This window comes from Lepisma saccharinum, chromosome 15 (genome assembly GCF_977018435.1).
Source record: "Lepisma saccharinum chromosome 15, izLepSacc3.1, whole genome shotgun sequence".
In the NCBI taxonomy this organism is placed as follows: Eukaryota; Metazoa; Arthropoda; class Insecta; order Zygentoma; family Lepismatidae; genus Lepisma; species Lepisma saccharinum.
The window spans coordinates 1,807,656-1,829,598 of NC_139243.1; the positions used below are offsets into that span (position 1 = coordinate 1,807,656).

Here is a 21,943-nt window from a genome sequence, read left to right on the forward strand (position 1 = left end):
TTAAATTTATATTGTTTTCATTCCGTATTATTTTGTTGAGCTCTTGGTTCGTTTCTTCCCTCCAAGTATCATCAAGTTCTTTCAAAGGCCGCCTCGAGCGTTGATGGTAGACTCACGATCTAAACTAAGATTCGGTATTCGAATCCTGGCCTAGGTATTGGCGTGGGTGTCTTTTCACCAAATTAATCCAATCTTCGTTTTTATCATCGTCGCGATTACCATAGGGAGATAAACACAACGTAAATTGAGAAAAATGCGTAAAGACAAAACTTCTAATTCAGAGTAAGACATCACTTCACCATTGAGTCTCAGAATGCTAGCCACTATATAACTAAAGATAGAAACTAGAAATATATATATATAGCTTCTTCTCTTTTGCTTCGTTGTCAAAAAATTCAACAACATTTAATATTACGTCTCTGGTTTCACTGTGTACGGTCTCCCCTTCATGATGATACTAACACTTGACACTGAATAAAGGTGCTTAATTGCATGGCAAGCAGCTGATTGCATCACACACACTTCCTCCGCTCCTTTAGGGTCGAAAATTCTAAGACAGCGCTGAGAGTTTTTCCTTCTTCTTAGAGCAATTCCATAATTCATCGGCATGTTTCAGGGAGGAAGAAACGAACGCATCGAAACAAAGACAGATGTATGCTTACTGTTTGATCATGTGGTGTCGCTTAGGTATGCGGTATAGCGAATGCATTGTTTACAAGCCTCACGTAGAACAGACACGCAGTCGACAGTGTTTCCTATGATACGGATCTTCCTCATTTCCAACACCACTGCTCGATACACACGTTCTTTCTTAATATATCTATATTCTGTCCCGTATATCTCTGGAGCAAGGACGCGCATAGCGGCAGAGAAGGGGAGGAAGTCGTGAAGTGAGTGAAGCAGTACAAGTATTGCTCGGCAAATTGTCCGTGACTACTTTCATTAATTTCTCTCTTGTACCCTGTTAGTTTTTAAGGAATGAATTTTAACTTATGGTGATGCAGAGGTTGCCAGCAGCCTATTTGGCGTTTTGTTCGAAATCTTGAAGCTGTCATTGCGTAAAATAAAGAGAGAAAACTTGGTGATGGGCAATACTCATGGATCCCACTGTGTGTACAAGCAGCTGGGAAGGCTGGTAACTGCAATCGCTTTCCCCCTCCACGCAATCCCATTCCCTCTCACGTGTTCATTGGTGGAGCCGTCTCGCTTGCTTATTTTTTGCGTAACCCCGCTGAGAGACAAACCAAACCACCCCTTCCGGAAGTAGCTTTTGACATCTGAATGCTTACGGCTGCATATTATGAGCAAATACCGAGCTAACGAAACTAATCCCAAGCAGTTTTCCGTTTGTTTCGCTCTGCATATATTGTGTCATTTATGTTAGAAATAAATTTTTATGTGGGCAGATATTATTCAATAATTTCCCAAAGATGTATTTTTAAAAAGGGTGGCGCACGAAATGATACCCCATTTGTTTTTAGTATAAAAACTTTAGTAAGCAACATTTTTCAAAGAAACATACATTGCAGTGAACATAGCAATGTGGAAAAATGTTTCAATGCAAAACATGCTCAATATGACCACCATTGCACTGCACAACTGTAGTCAAACGAACAGTTAGGTTATTGATCACACTCCGACACATGTCTTCTGTAATTTCAGTGAAAACTTGCGTAATTAATGTTCTCAAATCCATGAGATTTTCTGGATGTTTTGGAAAAATCCTTTCCTTCAGGAATCCCCACAGGGATTAAGGTCTGGACTATCGGGAGGCCAATACTGACCACCATTAAAGCGTTCTGGAAACCTGTTTGAAATGACGCGGAAGTTGAAGATCTCGTGCAAGAAATACAAGACCACATTGGCAGTATGCGGTCTTGCACCATCCTGCATAAACCATTGTGTGTTAAATTGCAAATCCTTCACAAGAAGCTGAGGAATAAATTGATTACGAAGCATGTCCAGGTAACGCTCAGTGTCAACATTTTCATCGAAAAAGAATGGTCCAATGAGTCCATGCGTTGAAATAGCGGCCCACACTGTAATCCTGGGAGAATGGCTATCCTTTTGATGGAGCACTTGCGGATTGTCGGTAGCCCAAAATCGCATATTTTGTCTATTCACCACTCCGTCCAAGTGAAAGTGAGCCTCATCCGAAAACCACGTATTGTTGATAACATCCATATGTCCCTCAGCCCATTCAGCGAATACCAGTCTCCGCTGAATCTTTTCTGGTGTCAGTTTCTGCACAACTGTTATTTTATAGGGGTACAGGTGAAGATCACTTTTGAGAATTCTTTGCAGAGAGCGTCTCGATATACCCAGTTGGGTAGCTGCTTTTCTACAGGACTTACTGGGCTTCTTTGCATAGCGACCCGTACACTTTCGATGTTTTCCGGCGTACGGACACTATTCAGTCGCGGCCGTTTCGGTTCCAGTAATGTCCCTTGAACCCGCAATTGTTCATGGAGTTTGTGAATTGTTCTCTTGCTTGGAGCCCAACGTGTGTTGAATTGGGCGCGGAAACGTCTCTGTGCACCAACAATGCTTTTGGTTTCCGCGAACAACAACACTATTGCTGCACGATGTTCTGGCGTGAGCCTTCCTTTGTCAGCCATGCCGCTACACTGGACTGCTAGCGCCACGGTGAAGATTCAGTGAACTACAGCCTCTGGCAGTAAATCTCCATTGATTAAGGTTGCCTAGGAAAAAAATATTTTAAAATTAATACATAAATATTAATTTCATTCAAAAAGTAAATGGGGTATCATTTCGTGCGCCACCCTAATATCTGGTGTTCTATACTGTGTTAGAACTGCCCAATATGTCGTCATTACCACCAAATAACCAATCAGTCTCTCCTCGGTGACCACCGATGGTCCCAGATTCTAGTCCTGAGGCTGGCGTTTCCTTGTGAGCAGAAGCAGTGATTAAGGGGCAGATGCTTCCCTCCGCACTTTTTGCCACTTTTGCCCCTGCACTATGCTAAACCTTATCTACAAAGGGAAGTAAACTGTCCTTGTCCCCCCAGTTTTGGAACCCAACCGCCGCCACTTGTGAGTATTCCTTCATCAGTTCATCTTCATCGTCACGGTTAATCATAAAGTGGCAGAAAAGCGACAGTAAATATCAAAGATGCAAATACAAATACATAATTGGGGGCCTCCGAGATGACGCAGTGGTAGCGTCGTCGCCTTGTAATCAATGTGTCCCGGGTTCGGATCCCACTTTAAACTGTAGGTCCAGTCCCGATTAGCCTTACTGTGCATAAAGTGGACTTAAAACTCCAAATCAACCAACCAACAAATACATCATAGAATCGACATACTTTACCAGAATGTGGATCTACCTGAATGTACTATCTCAGGACAGGAACTTGATTTCCTGTTCAGGGACAGAAAGCTCATTCTGGAATTATTTGTAGTACCAAGTTTGTTATCACAGTGATCGAATATCTTGCTTGATGGTGTACAAAAGAACAAAAACGTGAAATAAATATGAAAGTGAATGTCATTAGTTTCTTTTCGGATAACCATCAAAAGAGCTCGTAGTTCGTTTTTATGCTGATTGTTCCACCGAAAGTGAGGCGCGTCTTTAATTAACTTGCATATTTCAACAAATGGTTATCTCTCGGTCTTTCTCTGACACGTACCAGTGTTCTTCGTCTTCCCATGGAAACGAAAGATTATATCTTATCCACCAACAGCACGAAGATGAGAACATTACTTCCCTTAAAGAGCAGGAAGAAGGGAGAAAGTGTCAAGTGTGGATTGCTCTTTCACCTACCGATATGATCCCTATTTTGGTGACGTCATCACTTTAAAATATGCCACTGATATTTTTGTTGTGAAAGAAAGCGTAATTTTCGTGGTATTATATGTAAATTGCACCTTGTCTGTAATGTATATCTTTTGTTTAATATTTATTGTATTTTATGCTCTATTATGAGTAATGTATCTTTATATTTGAGAGAGTGCACTGTGTGAATTTCTATTTCTAAACTTGTGTGAATTTGTATTTTTAAACATGTATAGATGTCAGTTTTGTTGGTAGCATCTTTTTGTAAGTAGTAAGTCATTCATCTATATTTTGATCTGTGATCTTGAAAGAGTATAAAAGCCAGGATATCGCGTAAGAAATAACACACATTCGCCATAGATCGTCGAAGACTTTTAACTTAAAAAGAACTCCTCGATGTTGAACATACATCTTGGTATGGCAGTTCGGGGCGCAAGCTAAGCCTATGTGACCACAGGTATGCCGATTGCCATGCATTGATATTATGCACAATACTGCAACCATTCTACGTTAAGAAAAAATCTAACCTAAGGATTAATTTGTGATAAAAGGCTAAAGAGCAAACATTGGCCCAGTTATTATTGCATATCTCTTGGTGTGGTAGTTCGGGGCGCAAGCTAAACCCATGTGATCATAGGCATGCCGATAGCCACTCATTGAGTTTATGCGTTTTAGTTGAGTCAAGTCATCGTCAAAGCGAAATCCTCACCTTCGTACTAAGCCTGTTTGCATTATAATCGCAATAAATAAAGAATAAATCCTTTCGTTTTGTCTACTGCAATAATGTGGTTTTATTCTTCTGTGCTGTGAAGCATTGTCTTTGCCTAACATTATCCCTGTACCTGAGAGGAGTCTGTGTACTTCACCGAGTCTCATCGCTCACAGCTGAGTAATACTGAGTTGTTAATAATAAGTATAATACAACGACATAATATCAAACTTAATAATAATACGCTTAATAACCTTGAACGTATCACTACCGACTCATGGAAGGCATGGATACTTCGTTCCATTAGCTGGTAAGGGAAAGGTAAAGTTTCCCGTGCATATAGCACCGTGCAATGAAGGCACATTTATGGGACGTGGGGGTAGGATCCTACATATTATGAATCTCGGCAACTTTTGCAGGTGATGCGATGCTTCACGCTCCTACAGCCTTTACCCCGTAGGGTTGCACCCAGGTACACATTGATTTGATATCACCCACGCGCAGGGCCGGATTAAGACGAAATTGGGCCTGATGCTTGAAATCTTCGGTGAACAATAAACACAACGACGTTATAGTTACGTCACAGCTCAAAGAATAATAGTAACTGTATAATAAGTAACGCTGTGTCTAGGCGTCCGAAATTGGGGCTCCAAATTTCATCTGGTCCTATTTCAGGAATGAGCCTAATGCTGCAGCATCAATAGCACCCACCTTAATCCGGCCCTGCCCACGCGGGGAATCGAACCAATCAGATGCCCCACTGACTTTTTTTTAAGGAAGATCCCTAAACGGCAGCCTTCCCCACACATCATACTCATAACAGTTAATCTCTCCTTCATTGAGGACAAACGAACACAAACATCCATGTCTTAACCGGGATTCGAAACCGGAACCCCTGGCGTCGTAGCGCGCTGTGCTTACCACTGAACCACCTCCCTTGAGTGTTTGAGACGTTTAGACCATCGCGACTCCATTATCTGGTTAGCTGGAAATTTTCTTGTTCTACCTTTTCTGCATGGCTTCCTGCCCACAACTCTATGCAGTGCATCAATATTGTTTTCTCTTAAAGATTTCGCCGCAGTGATTAGTGTCATTCTCACGTCCATATTCAGTATAAATAAGTTAAAATCGAATCCTATATCCCAAAATTCTATTGGTTGACCTCCGTGACCGAGTATTTAGCACAGCACTTTGATCACTCATCATCATCTTCACGATTAGCTAAAAGTAGCAGAGAAGCGAAAATAATATAAAGCAAATCAATTAACCAAAATTCTATTGGACAATAAGTTCGATTCAGCTCAACGAATTTTCCAAGGTTCGATCCATTTCAATGGAACATTCCGGTTAGACACATTTCAATAAGAATAGGGTACGATTCAATTTAGTGAAAATCTTACCTATCACTATTTAATTCAGTATAAAAGTCTTCCAAGGTTCAAATCGTTTCAATGAAAATCTTCGAGTTGCATTGAATGAAATTCTATTTGTTCTTGTAGTCACAATAATCAAGTCTGTTAAAAAGAAACATGTAAGAAGAACAGGGAAAAGGTTTTTGTGGAAAGATTACATTATTGAAATACGCGAGTTATTAGGAAATAAACTTCGAAAGAAAGTACCATTGATACTAGATTTTGTCCAATGAAAATAACAATCAAGAATCGTGAACAAACTTATGAGCGCTTAGGCTACCATCTGGTGTGGTGTAATGGAAACGTTGCCAGCAAAGTTGAAGGTAAAGATTGATTTATTTATTTAGTGTTTTAAGTTCACTTTATGCACAGTAAGGCTAATCGGGACTGAACCTACAGTTTAAAGTGGGATCCGAACCACTGTGTGCCTTCACCGGGTACCCCTATTGAAGGTAAAAAAAAATGATTGACGATACAAATAAGAAAAATGAAATACATGTGTGCATTGCATTCCCTCCAGCCAGTCCTTGATGTGCGTGATTGCTATAGTCTGAAGCTGGATCGTTCCACTTTCCACGTGTTCCTTCCACCAGAGAGGAGAAATCCACGTTCCTGATGTAGTGTTATCTCGAAGCTGTCGGAAATCTAGATGCGAGATGCGCCACACTTGAAGAGACAGTTTTCACACACTTCCTTTCTGCTTCTAGAATGCACAGGAACTTTATCCCCCCTTGTGCTCTGGTTGGTATAAAAAGAGTTGCCGGTAACCTTCTAATCAAGATTTTTGCGAATTCTTTGTTGCGAGAAGTCCCGGGTTCGATTCCAGGAAAATTCTGTGTTGACCCAACATCGTGAGGGCAATTTGGGAGCTGCTTGAAAAGATGTAGCGGGCTCCGGTCTCGAAGGTTAGAAAACGGCGACGATGGGACTCGATGCGCCGACCACGCGCCACCAAATGAAAAATCCGCTCTGGCAGGCCTGGCCCTCAGAGGGCTGTTGGACCATGGGCCTCACAGATACGTGCCCTGTGTAGCACATGATGCATGACAGGGGTCAACACTTCTGGTCTGAGTGCCCGTATTTCTGCACGAATATTGTCCTTGAGCTGTTGTAATGTTTGTGGTTTGTTCACATACACTTTGTCCTTCAGAAAGCCCCAAAGAAAATAATCAAGCGGAGTGAGGTCAGGCGAACGGGAGGGCCAGTTGATGTCAGTGTTTCTCGAGATGATGCGATGGCCGAGAATGGTCTTCAGAAGCCCAATTGAGGCACGTGCCGTGTGTGCTGTAGCCCCATCTTGTTGAAACAAATTATCACGAATTGTACACTTAAATCATGTGCTACACAGGGCCCGTATCTGTGAGGCCCATAATGGTGGACACCTACCTGAGATTATATTCCACACATAAGTGTAAACAATCTCCCATCCTTGGTCTTCAAGTCTGTGAAATCTCATTGGAAACTAATGATCAATAAAAATGTTATTCACAGTTATAACCCCTTCGTGACTTTTGGCCCATCCTGTATTTGTGCATAACATAAATTGTTTCACTAATTACTATACAGACGAACCTCTCACTCATTTCTCCACTGAGCCAGTAGGGATCTTTTGAATCTTTTGAATGATTGAAGTGACAGACTGTTTATATCAACGCTTGGATATATATCTCCCTCTCAATGTTCTTCCGTTTTCATGTTTCTGCGTTTCTCTAGCTCTCTCTCACTTTTCCTCTGTTTCTTTCTTTCTTTCTCTTCCCCTGTTTCTCCCTTTTCCCTTCTGACCTCCCTGATGGCGCAGTGGTAGCGTCGTCGCCTTGTAATCAAGGGGTCCCGGGTTCGATTCCCGGTGGAGGCACATAGTGGTTCGGATTCCACTTTAAACTTTAGATCCAGTCCCGATTAGCCTATCTGTGCATAAAGTGGACTTAAAACAACAAATCAATCCAAATCTCTTTTCCTTTCTCTACTTACTACTTCTTGTTTCTTTCATTCTTTCTGTTTCTCTCTTTCTTTTGCTCTATTTCATTTTCTCCCGTTTCTTTCTTTCCCTGTTTCTCTTGTATCTCTCTCTACTTCTTTTTGTCTTTGTTTCTTTCTTTTTCTCTCCATTTCTCTGCTTCTCTTTTTTGACTTATTTCTCTCGATCTGTTTCACTTCCTCTGCCATTCTCTTATATCTTTTTCTTTCTTTGTTTCTTCCTTTTTCTGTTTCTCTCTATTTATCTCTTTCTTTCTTTCTTTCTTTCTTTACCATTTTATTTATTTGTCCTTCCATTCTTGCTTTCTCTGTACCTCTCTTCTTTCCATTTTTCTTGATCTCCCTTCCTGTACTTCACTCTTTTCATTCCTATCTGTGTGATGCTTTATCTTGTATAAATGATTCTGAAGATCTCATGCAGGCTATTCGCGAGGGCAGGGCTACCTAAACTAACCGGAAAGTTGCTGTCGTAGTGGGGAAATTTACATGATAGACATTTTCTCCCATTCACTTCTATAGCCTGTGAATTCGCGAGAAAACGCGAGCAGCTGATGGACACGATGTGACATTTCCTTTGACAACGATATTTGATCAGGAGAGCGTGGGTGCTTAATAGACTAACGCTAGATGTAGACGTTGGCTGTCGAAATCTAAAAAAAACATTTACGAAGATTGATAGAGGATGCATAAAATTCCGTAGCAGTTACATGTATTCCAGAAATAAGTTTGTCGTCGCAAATAATACCCTTTTATGGATTACGATCAGAGGGGTGGAACGTAGAATTCTCCCCATGTAACTTCTTCCAAATTAATTTCTCCATCGATGATATTAATGTAATAATCAATCAAGTACTTAGGAATAATACTAACAAATCAAAACGATATTAAAGAGGAAATAAAAAGCAGGCTTAATTCTCTTCATAAACTTTTTGTTGGAAAACCTGATGGTAAGAGACCTATAGGAAGGCCAAGACGAAGATGGAGGGATGACGTTGAGATGGACCTAAGGGAAATCGGTAGGGATGGAAAAGAGTATATAGATCTTGCTCAAGATAGGGACAGATGGAAGGCCTGTGTTGCTGCAGCCATGAACCTTCGGGTTTAAGAAGGCTAGAGAGTTAGTTAGTTATCGATGATATTAATATGTATGACAGAATCAGTGGCGGCGATTAGGGAGGGCGAGGGGGGCAGTAGCCCCCACTGTTCGCCACTTTTGCCCCTGCACTATGCTAAACCTTATCTACAAATGGAAATATAGTGTCTATGCCCTCCCCCCAGTTTTGGAACCCAATCGCCGCCACTGGTATATGGTAGTTCAATATTTTAGCCATCTGTGCTAACTACAGGCTTTCCGTGACAATAGTAACACAATAGCGCCACTGGTTCTAGAGCAGAGCTTCAAATATGGTGGTGGATCAGTGTTCCAAGTAGTCAGCGTACTTGGAATTATCTCTATGGGGATTCACAATGCTTTACAAACTTCACACCCTGTTGTTAAAGTCACGCACGCCCAGAATGACTCACTGCCTCACATGTGTACTTAAAGGTTATGATGTACTCGCCCTGGCATGCGAGTGTGTGTAACGTTTGGTCTCACGCCTTTATTCTGGGACAAGAGGAGGTAAGGAAACATCTGTCCACACATTCACGGAATTAGGTTTGCAACTTATACGGAGAGGGATTGAGTGAATAGGGATGTTCAGAAACGAGAACAAGACCAAAATCGAGACTAATCCGAGACTATCGATCTCATTCGAGAGTATAATTTATCCAAATCAACTTTACATGACTCTGTAACCTCTTCAGACATATCAAGCGGATGATATCTCTTGATATTTTATAGATAAGTCACATATTTTGTTTAAGTTCGAACTACAAAACCAATCCATAAGTGACAATTGTGAGCCTGTGCTGCGTGGTTGCATACATATTCAGGATAAAAATCAATTATTGGCGGCTCGTATTGTTGCCATTCGAGACGAGGGATGCAAGAGGTCACTTTCACTGCAGACACTCAACTTCAGCCTCTATCCCATGTATTACACCTTGGATGCAAACTAACGAGGCCCTGGCGCCTGAATTTGCAGCCAGTCTAGTCCTCCGTAGGGATTGTGTTGGGTGTCGTCCATGTGTGTTTGTGACCGTCTCTTCATCCATCTCTTCATCATAATTCATCCCCATCGTCGCGGTTAGTCAAAAGTGGCAGAAAACCGACGTAAATAAAACCTAGTTCAATCAGGAATTCAATCGAGACCGAGGCGAGAACATGGCGGATGTTTACAAGTCGAAACGAGTCCGAGACTGTTCCAAGTCTTGTCTCGCCTTGTCTGGACAACAAGTCTATGACTGCGTGTGTGTTTCGATGGAGTTTTGAAATCCAACCCCGTCCAGGCACACCTTTGTATGTCAGAGAAGTCAGAAGGTCGAAGCTGTTCTGGTTCCAATATTATTAACTAATGTTTATAGCCGGCCTCCCCGATGGCGTAGTGGTAACGTCGTTGCCTTGTGATCAATGTGTTCTGGGTCCGATACACAGTGGATCTACAGTTTATGGTGCCATGTGCCTCCACCGGGTATTGGACCCGAGACCCCTTGATTACAAGGTGACGACATTAGCACTAAGCCATCGGGGAGGCCCCTTTAAACTGTAGGTCCAGTCCCGATTAGAATTACTGTGCATAAAGCGGACTTAAAACCAATTCAAACAACCAAACTAATGTTTATAGATATGACACAAATATTTTAAATAAAATCGCACGGTAATCTTTGTAACAATTTTTGTATGTAATTCCAAATTGCCTTGATTTCATACATATAGCAGATAAATAGTGAGTTAAAGGCTTCTTGCGGTTTGTTTACGAAAGCAACATTGTCTTTCCTGGCAGGAAAATTCCGATGACGTAGCTTGATTTTGTTCCTGCGCCCAGCGGAAGTCCCCTTTGTCATCGTCCCCCCTTCCCCCTCAGGCAACCTATCACTTTGTGGCTGGGTGACACAGATTCCGTCAGCCTCGACCGCCGTTATGTATGCAAGAGAAAGATAATGGCAGAACCGCAGGGGGAAGGAAAAGTTTCGCTCAGCGGCCGTAGCAGTAGATTTGTTTCTCACGAAGTCCATCACAGAGGGCAATATTTTCCATTTTCTTTAAAAATTCCCTCACGCAAGTCACAATTTCCCCTAATTTATCTAAAAATTCCCTCACGCAAGTCGAAATTTCCCCTAATTTATCTAAAAATCCCCTCACGCAAGTCAAAATTTCCCCTAATTTATCTAAAAATCCCCTCTCGCGTCAAAATTTCCCCTAATTTATCTAAAAATTCCCTCACGCAAGTCAAAATTTCCCCTAATTTATCTACAAATTCCCTCACGCAAGTCAAAATTTCCCCTAATTTATCTAAAAAATCCCCTCACGCGTCAAAATTTCCCCTAATTTATCTAAAAATCCCCTCACGCAAGTCACAATTTCCCCTAATTTATCTAAAAATCCCCTCACGCGTCAAAATTTCCCCTAATTTATCTAAAAATTCCCTCATTCAAGTCACAATTTCCCCTAATTTATCTAAAAATCCTCTCACGCAAGTCGAAATTACCCCTAATTTAGTGGTCCCAATGTGTGCGCCGCGTGTCTGGCTCACGGGGGCGCCGCGAATTATCTCAATATATTCAATCAATGATATGATTGTTCCAAGTATGTGTTTATTTAGTATTTTTTTGCTTAGAAAATATTTCTAAAATTGAAATATGTGTTTACTTTTTAACTTAAGGCAAGTGTTAGGTTTTATCCTCATCTTCGGGATTAGCCAAAAGTGGCAGAAAAATAAAGTAAAGTAAAATAAAATAAAATAAATAAAATAAAAATAAAAATCATCGCTCAAAAATTCTTCCAAGTCCTCTTTGTACGAGGGGAAGTCAGAAAATAGGTCACAAGCTGATGTGGGATAGCTGAAAATATTAGTGAGTAGTTTCTAAAGGTGTCATTAGGTGGCAGCACAAGTCAGATTGATGATATTATTCAGCTATTGCTCTCTCCAGGAAAGTAGACCAGTCCACCCCCTTGGCCCAGTGTTGCCACATTAAGGGAGATTTCCCTTTTGCAGGGAAATTCGGACCGAATTTTTAGTCAAATGGGAAAAGGGAATTTTGATGAAAAATACCACAATTTCAGGGAAATTTTAAGACAACTGACTCTACACTATTACAGTTTATGCTAATTTCCAATTTCATATCCACATTTGAATGTTTTCTCATTCTGATCTTTTGAATATAAGCATATGATATAAGCCTGTATCTATTATTGTTAAGTTCATTGTACGTACGTCACTTTTATGCATCTTCGGATAATAGTAACGATTAGGATTAACGATTTAATGGCTGCTGATCAGGATTAAAATCTGGGACATCTGGCAACAATGCGATGAAGCTGACATGTATGTGAAAAAATTGTTTAGTATATTTTATTTATTGGAAATTGACCAACGTAAATACATACTACTACTACTGCTAGTACCACCAGCACTAATAATAATAATAATAATAATAATAATAATAATTGCAACTGCTTCTGATACAAGTTTTTTATTATTATTATTATTTGATATTTTTAGGTGAAGGGAAACATTAGTCCGAAAAGGGAAATTTTGACTCTTAGAAAGGGATATTGCGCCCTCATATTGTGGCAACACTGCCTTGGCCCTCCAGGATTGTCACACTTCTTCTAAGTTGCTCAGTCGACATTGTCGTGTTGTACGTTGGTTGAAACTGTAGCTTATTGACAACACTGTAGGCGGGCGGCGTGACCTTGAGTAGACTATTTTCATGGCTTTAACTTTAGCAGTCGCTGGATAGCAGATCCGCTCAGTTTAAGAATGGCAACCCCACTCGAAAGCTGTGTGTGGGTGGAGGAGATGATTCGAGCTGACAGTATAGCAACTGCAATATGTTCGATACCCGGTGGAGGCACATGACGGTTCAGATCCCACTATAAACTGTAGGTCCAGTTCCGATTGGCCTATATTTAGCCCTGTTTTGCAAGAGCTTTCCAACATCAAAACAAAATTCCACACTTTCGACGAAAGGCATTTCCACCACAACTCGCGCAACCTGCTGGGGACGATACCTGTCCTCATAAACAATGGAACGATGTCGGCTGCATTGTACGACACTCATTGTTGCAACAGACCTGGGAACTCCACCGAAGGGGTCCTTGTTTCCTCTCCGTGTATTTTGGACAGGCCTTGCGAAAGAGATCGCTCAGGTTATGTAAGGGTAAGCAGAGGTTGAGAGGGAAATCTTGTACCGCGTACACAAATTCCTTTCTTTAACCCCATTTCCCAAATATAAGCAGATTTTTTTCACGCCGAGGTAAAGAGAAGAGTTGTGTGGCGGCTGTGCTTAAAGTAGAGCTCGATGGAGCAATTGGCACGGAATGATCAAAGGGTGTGAATGGACTCCACCGTATCAGTTTCGTTCGAGCGGCTCCATTCCTCTGTTCGTGGCTTTTCTTCTTCCTCCTTCCTCACTGTCTATCTTCTTCCTTTCTTTCCTTACTCCTTTTCTCCCCTTTCTTCTACGATTCTCTTTCAGCCTTCCATCCTCCGCTATTTCCTCGGTTTCTCCCTCCAATTTCCAACTTCTCTTTCTCTGTTCTTCCTTCCTCCGTTCCTTCCCCATTATCCCTCCCTCTATTTCTCCATCTTTCTCCGTTTCTCTACTTTTTTCGTTTCTCCGTTCTCTCTCAATCTTCCATTTCTCTCTTCTTCCTTCGTTCCTTCCTCTCATTTCTTCTCCGTTTCATTCTCCATCTCGCATCCTCCATTTCTCTCTCTTTGTTACTTCCTCCGTCTTCCATTCCCATCTTCCTTCCTCAGTTTCTCCTTCCCTCTTCTTCCTTCCTCCCATTCTCTCTCATTTTTCCTTCATTCGTTTCTCTATCTTCTTCTTTGTCCGTTTCTAACATTTTTCTTTCTATTCCTGTGTGCTATTCTTAACATTCTACCTCTTTCTTTCTTCCTGTTTCTCTTTCTCTGTGTTGTATGCGTGTGTGTACGTGTATGCGTGTAGAAGAGATAGGTGAAGGCAAGAGGACCAATACACTTTTGTCTTTCTAGCAACGAGAAGCGTACAGATTCGGTCTTCGGTGGCATTTATTACTCCAAACGAGGAAACGCATCTCTCAGAAGACAGGAAATCACCAAATAGCGGCAGACGCTCGAGATACGGATTGAAACAAACCCCGCATCCTTTGTTTCCATCGAATTAGGGTTCTCGAGGCTTCAGTATAGGAGCGTTTCCGTAAATCTCGTGTGTGCCGGTCGGAGCTTTCGCCGGGAGGAGGAGAAATCGGCGAGCAGGCCGTGAAATGGGGACGGGTTGATGGTGTGTGATCTGCGGATGCTGGAAAGTAAAGTACAAGACTGTACATCATCATCATTATCCTCCTTGTGAAGTTTGCGCAAAGATGCTCAATTCTACTCTGCACAGTGGGACGCGAGAGAATTACAATCTTACTATATATACAGTGGCACGATTAGGGGGGGGGGCGTGGGGCACTTACACCCCTCCAGCATAATTCTTGCCACTTTTGTCCCCGCACTTTGGCCTTTTAATGCTGAGCCTTGTTTACCAAGAAAAGTAGTTAAACTGTCTTTGCCCCCCCCCCGATTTGGCAGTCGATCGCTATATATATATAGGGGGCGTTGATCGTTTGATTTGCTTTATTTTACTTCACTTTTTGTGCCACTTTTGGCTAATTTGCGAAGATTGGGATGAGTGATGATATGATGAAATTGATGAATGGACACTCACAAACATCCATGCTCAGGCCAGGATTCGAACCCGGGATCACTGGCGTCGTAGCGCGATGTGCTAACCACTCCGCCGCGGGGGTTGGCGTGTGTATGTCTGTGTGTATACATATGTAATGTGTGTGGGGGTGAGTGTACATGTATGTATATGTTTGGGTGGGTGGGTGGGTGTGGGTACTTACGTGCAAATGTGTAAGGGTGGCGAGTCTGGTGAAAACGACGTAAAGTTAGGAAAAAGTATACTATTCGCGGTGACAGCGTATGACGTCCGTCCGTCTTTCTCACAATTGACAAAGCCTTCTTGAAGTTGCAGAAGCCGAGTACACCGCACACGAAAATATTTTTCACTTTCCAGTGCTCCCAAAGTAAGTTGATTCGCGATGTACATTACGTAAGTTGATTCACAACAGCTTAGGCTCAATAATTATCTATGAAGTCCAGAGGTAAGTGATTGCACAATTTTGTTACCTAAGCACTGATTCGCACTTGGTGACTCAATCCGAGGAAACCTTGCCCCTTATAGCCTGCCATACCTACGACGTCAGCTGGAGGTAACAGTGGAGTGATCACAGAAATGGTTTGTACCTGGAAATCGTTGCTTTTTTCATTACACACGAAGCCGTTTTGACTTTTCGGCATTTACGAGTGGAATTACTGAGCAGATCCAGTACGCTCGTCCATAAAACATATCGCCAATAACTTTCATAGTAAAAGAGTCGCATTATAAATGTTGCTTGAAGATTTAAAGGAGATTTGACACCGAAGAGGCAAGCTGCACGCGACACGCGGCAAGCGACACTTGTTTCTTTGCTCACTTCGCATGATGATAACGATATAATTGCAAACAGTTTCTTAGTCATCCGAGAAAAAAAAACCTAACAAGAGACATTGCTAATTTAAATCACGTAAAATTTGTACAAGTTATTGAAACTCGGGAGAGGCATGTTGTGCATGATACAACTGGGAAACAATATGCACTGACGTCAAACTGTATACACTAGACTTTCCAGCCTGGATAAAGCGAATACCTAAACACTAGAGAAATGGTTTTCAACCTGCGTGAAACCATGTTCCGGTACTTTTTTTTAAGCCATTGCCCGAATCACAAGAATTTTCCTCGTAAATACCTTTCCAGTATTTAAACATGTACCCACGAAATTAAATATTAAATAAATTCTGGCATAATCATAGACAGTAATAATAATTTGATTACGTGTACGATTGGTGACAAATATAAAAATATGGATGACGAAGCGGTGACGTCGTCTCCTTGTAATTAGATGATCCCGATTTTCGTTACCCGGTGGAGGCACATACCGGCGTGGATCCAACTTTAAACTGTAGGTCGTCCCGATTAGCCTTACTGTGCATAAAATGGACTTAAAAAAAGGAAAACTTACAATTCAAATATGAAATTGGGATTATGTTAGTTGCAACATTCGTGCCGGAGCACTTCACACTACACCATAAAGCGGTGCAAAAGTGTACCCATATATGCTAGCTTGTAGCCAGCCGAAGACATGAACTCAAAGTATCTCAGGGCTTGCGGGGTTTAGTATGGAAAGGTCAAAAGTCAAGTAGTAAAAGTTTATTTATATTTATACACGAATGTAAATAACCAGTTTAGCACTTACGCTCTTAATTCCTCTCAGTGAGGTACCCGGGCAGTGTTAGTAACCTTATCTAATTTAGGGGGAACCAACTAGTGCGGGTAACCAATAGCACTTGCCACGCCGTCTGGGGACAACATGCGAAAGCGTCCAATCAATTGCGAGGGACGGGCCAAGGAGCCCGCGGTTTCACAAAGGTGTTGGTATGAAAGGACGCCGCAAAGTCAATCCAGCTACTGCAAGGAAACGGTTCCATCACTTGGTATGTCAAGTCAGTAGTAAGAGACGGTAAGGTACAAAGGGAAGGTCTGGGAGCACCCAGGAGACTTGGGCCTCCACGACCTCAGGGTAGCACACCAAGCTCTTATGGGGCAGACCAGGTAGATGGGTAATCTGCTTTTCTTATTCTCCTCCTTCCTTCTGGTTGCTTAACTATTGGATCCCGGTAGGGGAAACGTCCAGACTAGATCTGGGAACCAGGCCTTTCGCAGCCGGAATCTGGCAGTCGACTGAGCTCCGGGCCTCGCTGCAACGTTTATATACTGTTTGGTGGCAGCGCTGACGCGGGTGGAGAAGATCGGAACTAAGCCGGCTGCAGCGTTGCAAACTCCCTTAAATTTTAAAAGTAGCAACCTATTCGCTATGAATTATCACATTTTTACATTGTAAAAATCACTAACACAAAAAGTTACTAAAAGCACATGGTAATACAATCTTAACAACTATTGTGTGCTAAACAACAATACAACAATTACAGAAATGTGCATAGGATTAGATAAAAGATAAACTGAATGTGTATGCCTCGCAGGACATTTTGCATGTTTTCTTTAACAAAACATTGTTAACAAATTATTTTAAATAATATGGCGACCACGTAGGATCGTTAAGTGCGGCGACCACGCAGGGTCGCTAAATGTGGCGATCACGCAGGGTGGTTACATAGTTGTCAACCACTTTCAGCAGATCCTTTTGCAGCTCAGTGTAGCTGATTCGAGGGCCCCGTACCGAATCGGTCGCGGTCCGGCGGTTGAGAGACACTGCACTGGAGTACTTTACCACGTTGACTGATCTATTTTGGACTAACGTGCCTCCATGTGCTGGTTTTTTTCAAATAAAAGCAGTCACGTCATAAATGGTCAAAACACGGCCTCTTCACATGATGCTGAAGGCAAATTACAGGCGATTAATGCACCGAAAAACTTGATATAGCGAAAAGAACGTTGTGTTTCAATCTTAAAACTTTATTATATCAACAAATTTGAGCTTCAAACATGTTGTAAACTCTCTTCTAGAGTTTGAATATAGCTATTTGAAGTGAAGCATTCACTGCGCATACGCGATGCACGGTATTGAGAAAACGGCACAGTCCGAGAGACACGCAAGCGACGAGCGACACGTGCAGCTTGCCGTGTCACTTCGGTTCGAAAGGTTGCATTGATTACAGAGGGTTTGCTTCCGAACGACGCCTGTCGCTTGCAGCTTGTCGCAAGTCGCGTGTGAAATATGCCTAAGTGTCGTTTATTGAAACTCGAAGTCTCAGCCTATAAAAATTCAACGATCTGCTGACGTCAGAGCACTTCGTTCGGCACCCAGGATCCTCAGCGGCCAAAGGCATAGTTTTCTTTGATCATTAATCATGTAAGATCACATGGTGGTGTCCGCGAATTCCACTTTTTATTTCATCTGTTACGATTCCCAAGCGATGGTATTTCCATTGTAATCGTCGACAATAATGCGATTTGACGATCAGCCAGTAGATATACATTGAATCCCTTCAAACAATGGGGCGTTTCAAATTCTATTGTTGAGACGTGGAATCGTTAAATTTTAAATGATGTTTTATATACGAGGCACGTACAGAAAGTAGTAATAAAAAGTAAGAAAGAAGTTTGTTGGACAAATCTCTTTACTCTGAATGTACATGGCTAGATCTATTTTCCTACTTAGACACCAACGGCACTGAGGCACTTATCGCCCCGGGAGACAAGTTTTTGTATATCCGCGTCACACACTTCTGCAGCTATTCATTTGCGGAAGGATATCGTGTAAGCGTAAGGATACGCAGGGAGCGTCCAACGTCCATGATGGAGAATCAGTTTAAAGTGGCATCCGAACCAGTATGGGCCTCTACCGGGTGTCGAATCCGGGACGCCTTGATTACTAAGCAACGACGTGACCACTATACGCCTGTAAACTTATAATAAGCCCTACGGGAAGTTATTCTTATCTAGCGCGGGCCCCCTGAAGCGCCGGGCCTCGGTGATTGTCCGGGTTGCCCCTCCCTAGGGCTGGCCCTGCACAGGGTTGTTAAAGGTCCATGAATTTTAAATAAATTCAATTCCGGTCCACGAGAGAAATCAGGAAGTGTAAATGGGTTTTGGACCGTACAGAACCTTTTTATGTTCAAGTATTTCAATTCGGTCCAGGAACTATTTCTACGGATCAATTTAAATACGGTCCAGGAACTTTTCTTTCCGGTCCTTTTGCGGAACCCATTAGAATGTATGGGTTGCTGGACCGTTAACAACCCTAGCTCTGCATCCAGTCCAGTATGGGTACCAGTGATGTGCGTCTACCCGTAAACGATAGTCTACATTCTACACGTAGACTATTTTATACACGTAGATGACGTAATCTATGTAAACAACATGGCGAAAGGTGATAACTTAGCAAAGGGCGCCGTGGAAGTAAAATAAAATTATACTGCGTATCAGTTGCTGATGTGTGAGGAGAACTTTTCATACTCTTTCTTCCATATTCGAACAATTTCTCACCTAGGAAAAAACCTAATATGGGAAATATTCTAGTGTTGTATGGGGAAAAGACCACTCTTGCCTCACGACTGCCATCTGTTGTTGATTTTTGCATACTATTTATCTTCTTCCATAGTTGATGATAGAAGAGAAGAGCAATTTTGTTGTAAACAGGATTCTTTTCATTTCGTTAGGAACCAATATAGTTGAAAATGTCACTTTCCTTTCATGAAACCCTTGAAAATTAGTTTTAATGCACTTTAGATTGTCTACGTAGTCTATGTAAACTACAACCCAATGTAATCTACTCGTAAACTTATAGTCTACGGCACATCACTGATGGGGACACACACGCATCCAAAGTAAATTTCGAAATAATCCCGCTGGTGCACGCATGGTGATCGGTCTCCAAGCACCACTGCCACATCCGGTCTCCACTTCCGTCGGACGTGTCACCCGTGGCATCGAGACAATCGGAATGCAGCAGCAGCATCTCAACTGGGGCAGAATGATTAGTGTTTCAGAGAGAGAGGCTAGTTCAGTGACAGGCCGCTGGGAGGCGGTGTCGCCGAGACTATCTGAGTGGAACACTGCTATGAAAGATTCTGGGGCAATCGTGCAAGCAGTGAACGATTTTTTTGTATCTTTTTTTTTTAGAAAAAAGAGAGAAAATCTCGTTTTTGTTGCATTTTTCTCATTGTCCTCGCTTTTGTCATCTTGTTTGCTTTTCCCACAGGTGGAGTTTCCGTTCTTCCTGTTGTTCCTGTTTCCCAGCATGCTTTTCGTTTCGGCACGTGCTGATTCTCGTTTTCATGTTTTCAGGAACCAATTAAAAAGCACGGAAGCTTTACCTCGAACTGTCGAAATGTAGCTGTTGACGTGTGTTACTTCAATTTCTTTGACTTTGTAATGGTGACTCGGAACTGGACCTACACTTTAATGCGAAATCCGGACCACTCTGTGCCTCCACCGAGTATCGAACTCGGAACCCCTTCATTACAAGTCGACTACGGAGTGTTACTTGAGACAGGGTACGAAGAAACAGTATGTAGCAATCACGATTACATAAACATTTTAGAAATTCTACAAAATACAGGAAAGATGTAATCGAATGAATAGCAATGGATGGAAAAAAAATAGGAAAAATTTTATAACAAAAGTTAAAATTCTATACCGTAAAGCTTAATCAAGGAGAAATGTTAGATATTGCATCACTCTTGCAATGAAACAGTGACAACATTTGCACTGAAGCACAAATTTTCTCCAATTTTTTCTTTCATAAATAACTTCGGAAGTTTTATGTTCAAGTTCCAGCCAGAGCATAAGCTTCCTTTTGTGTTCGTGCTGCCCTCTGTTATTTCCTCGAATCATCATTCATGTTCATTGTTGTCTTCAGGAATTGCGGACATGACCGTAAGGGAGAGGACTGTGCCTAGTTCTTAGCACCCCTCCTTGAGCACGCCACTGTCCATTATTAAATCCTACTAAGAAACGACTCTGGAACTCATGTTAATCTCTTGAATTTTCAATAACTGTGAATTTAAATACGTATCCTCCAACCGACGAACCAAATGTGACATAAAAATGCAAGATCTATTAGACCCAGTGGCGGCGATTGGGTTCCAAAACGGGGGGGGGGGCAAAGACAGTATATTTCCCTTTGTAGATAAGGTTTAGCATAGTGCGGGGGCAAAATTTGCGAAAAGGGGGCAACTGCCCCCCTCGCTTTCCCTAATCGGCGCCACTGATTAGCCCTATGGAAAACTTTGAACTTTTCGTCTTCCGGTATACCATTATTGTTCTGAGAATATGCCTGTCAAATCTGGCATTCATTAAATTCCAAAAGGAACACACTACTACTTGAAAATCTTCAAAGAGGATTTTATAGATACGTATAATCATTTTAAAATGTATTAATTTATTATGAATATAGTAACTTAAGTAATCAACTCAAATTATACAACCTTAAATGTAGAATAAATATATTCTATCAGTTTATAAAAAAATCCTTAACTAACTCTCTAGCCTTCTTAAACCCGAAGGTTTATGGTTGCAGCAACACAATCCTTCCATCTGTCCCTATCCTGGGAAAGATCAATCTTTTACATCCGTACCGATTTCCTTTAGGTCCATCTCAACGTTATCCTTCCATCTTCGTCTTGGCCTTCCTACAGGTCTCTTACCATCAGGTTTCCCAACAAGAGTCCTGTACACTCTTCTTTCCTCTGACATTCGTGCCACATGGCCTCCCAATCTATCATTTTGTTTTAGCAGGTAAAATATATATTGTAAAATAAGTCTTGAAAACTTCCTCAGTACATTTTTAAAGACAACATAATTTATGTACAAGCACAGTTATAAAATGTAACTCTTGGATTTATAAATTGATAGCCTTAGTGCGTGTCCTCTCGTTTCGCCTTATTGCGTTTTCACCTCAATACAATTTCAAATGATTTATGTGACACGAACTTTTTAAGGCGAAACGGGACATCCCATTTCGCCTTACACACAAAGAATTTCCCACCAAGGGATATTATCGACGTGAAGGGTAATTCCTAATGGGAGCGCAGAGCTTGTGATGTTGACTACCCTGGCTCCCATTGTCCTGTCGGTTAGGTTAGGTTAGGTTAATAATGCATTAATAATAATGCCCTTCATGTCGATAATATTCCCTGGTGGGAAATTTTGTGTGTGTAAGGCGAAACAGGATAAGGCGAAATGGGAGGTCCCGTTTCGCCTTAGAAAGTTCGTCACATCAATCATTTGAAATTGTATTGAGGTGAAAACGCAATAAGGCGAAACGAATCCCCTAGTGGAAGTAAACGTCCCAGTGTGTAGGAATGAAAGCCAACAATCAACTGTACCATTCAATGATTAGAAC

The 21,943-nt window shown here is 41.7% G+C and overlaps 1 protein-coding gene across 4 annotated transcripts in view; it reads left to right on the plus strand.

Moving 5' to 3' along the window:
- The window catches only part of nuf (rab11 family-interacting protein nuf), a 315,659-nt gene that overhangs the window by 29,415 nt on the left and 264,301 nt on the right, over positions 1-21,943 (plus strand). The gene's annotated exons all lie outside the window — the stretch shown is intronic.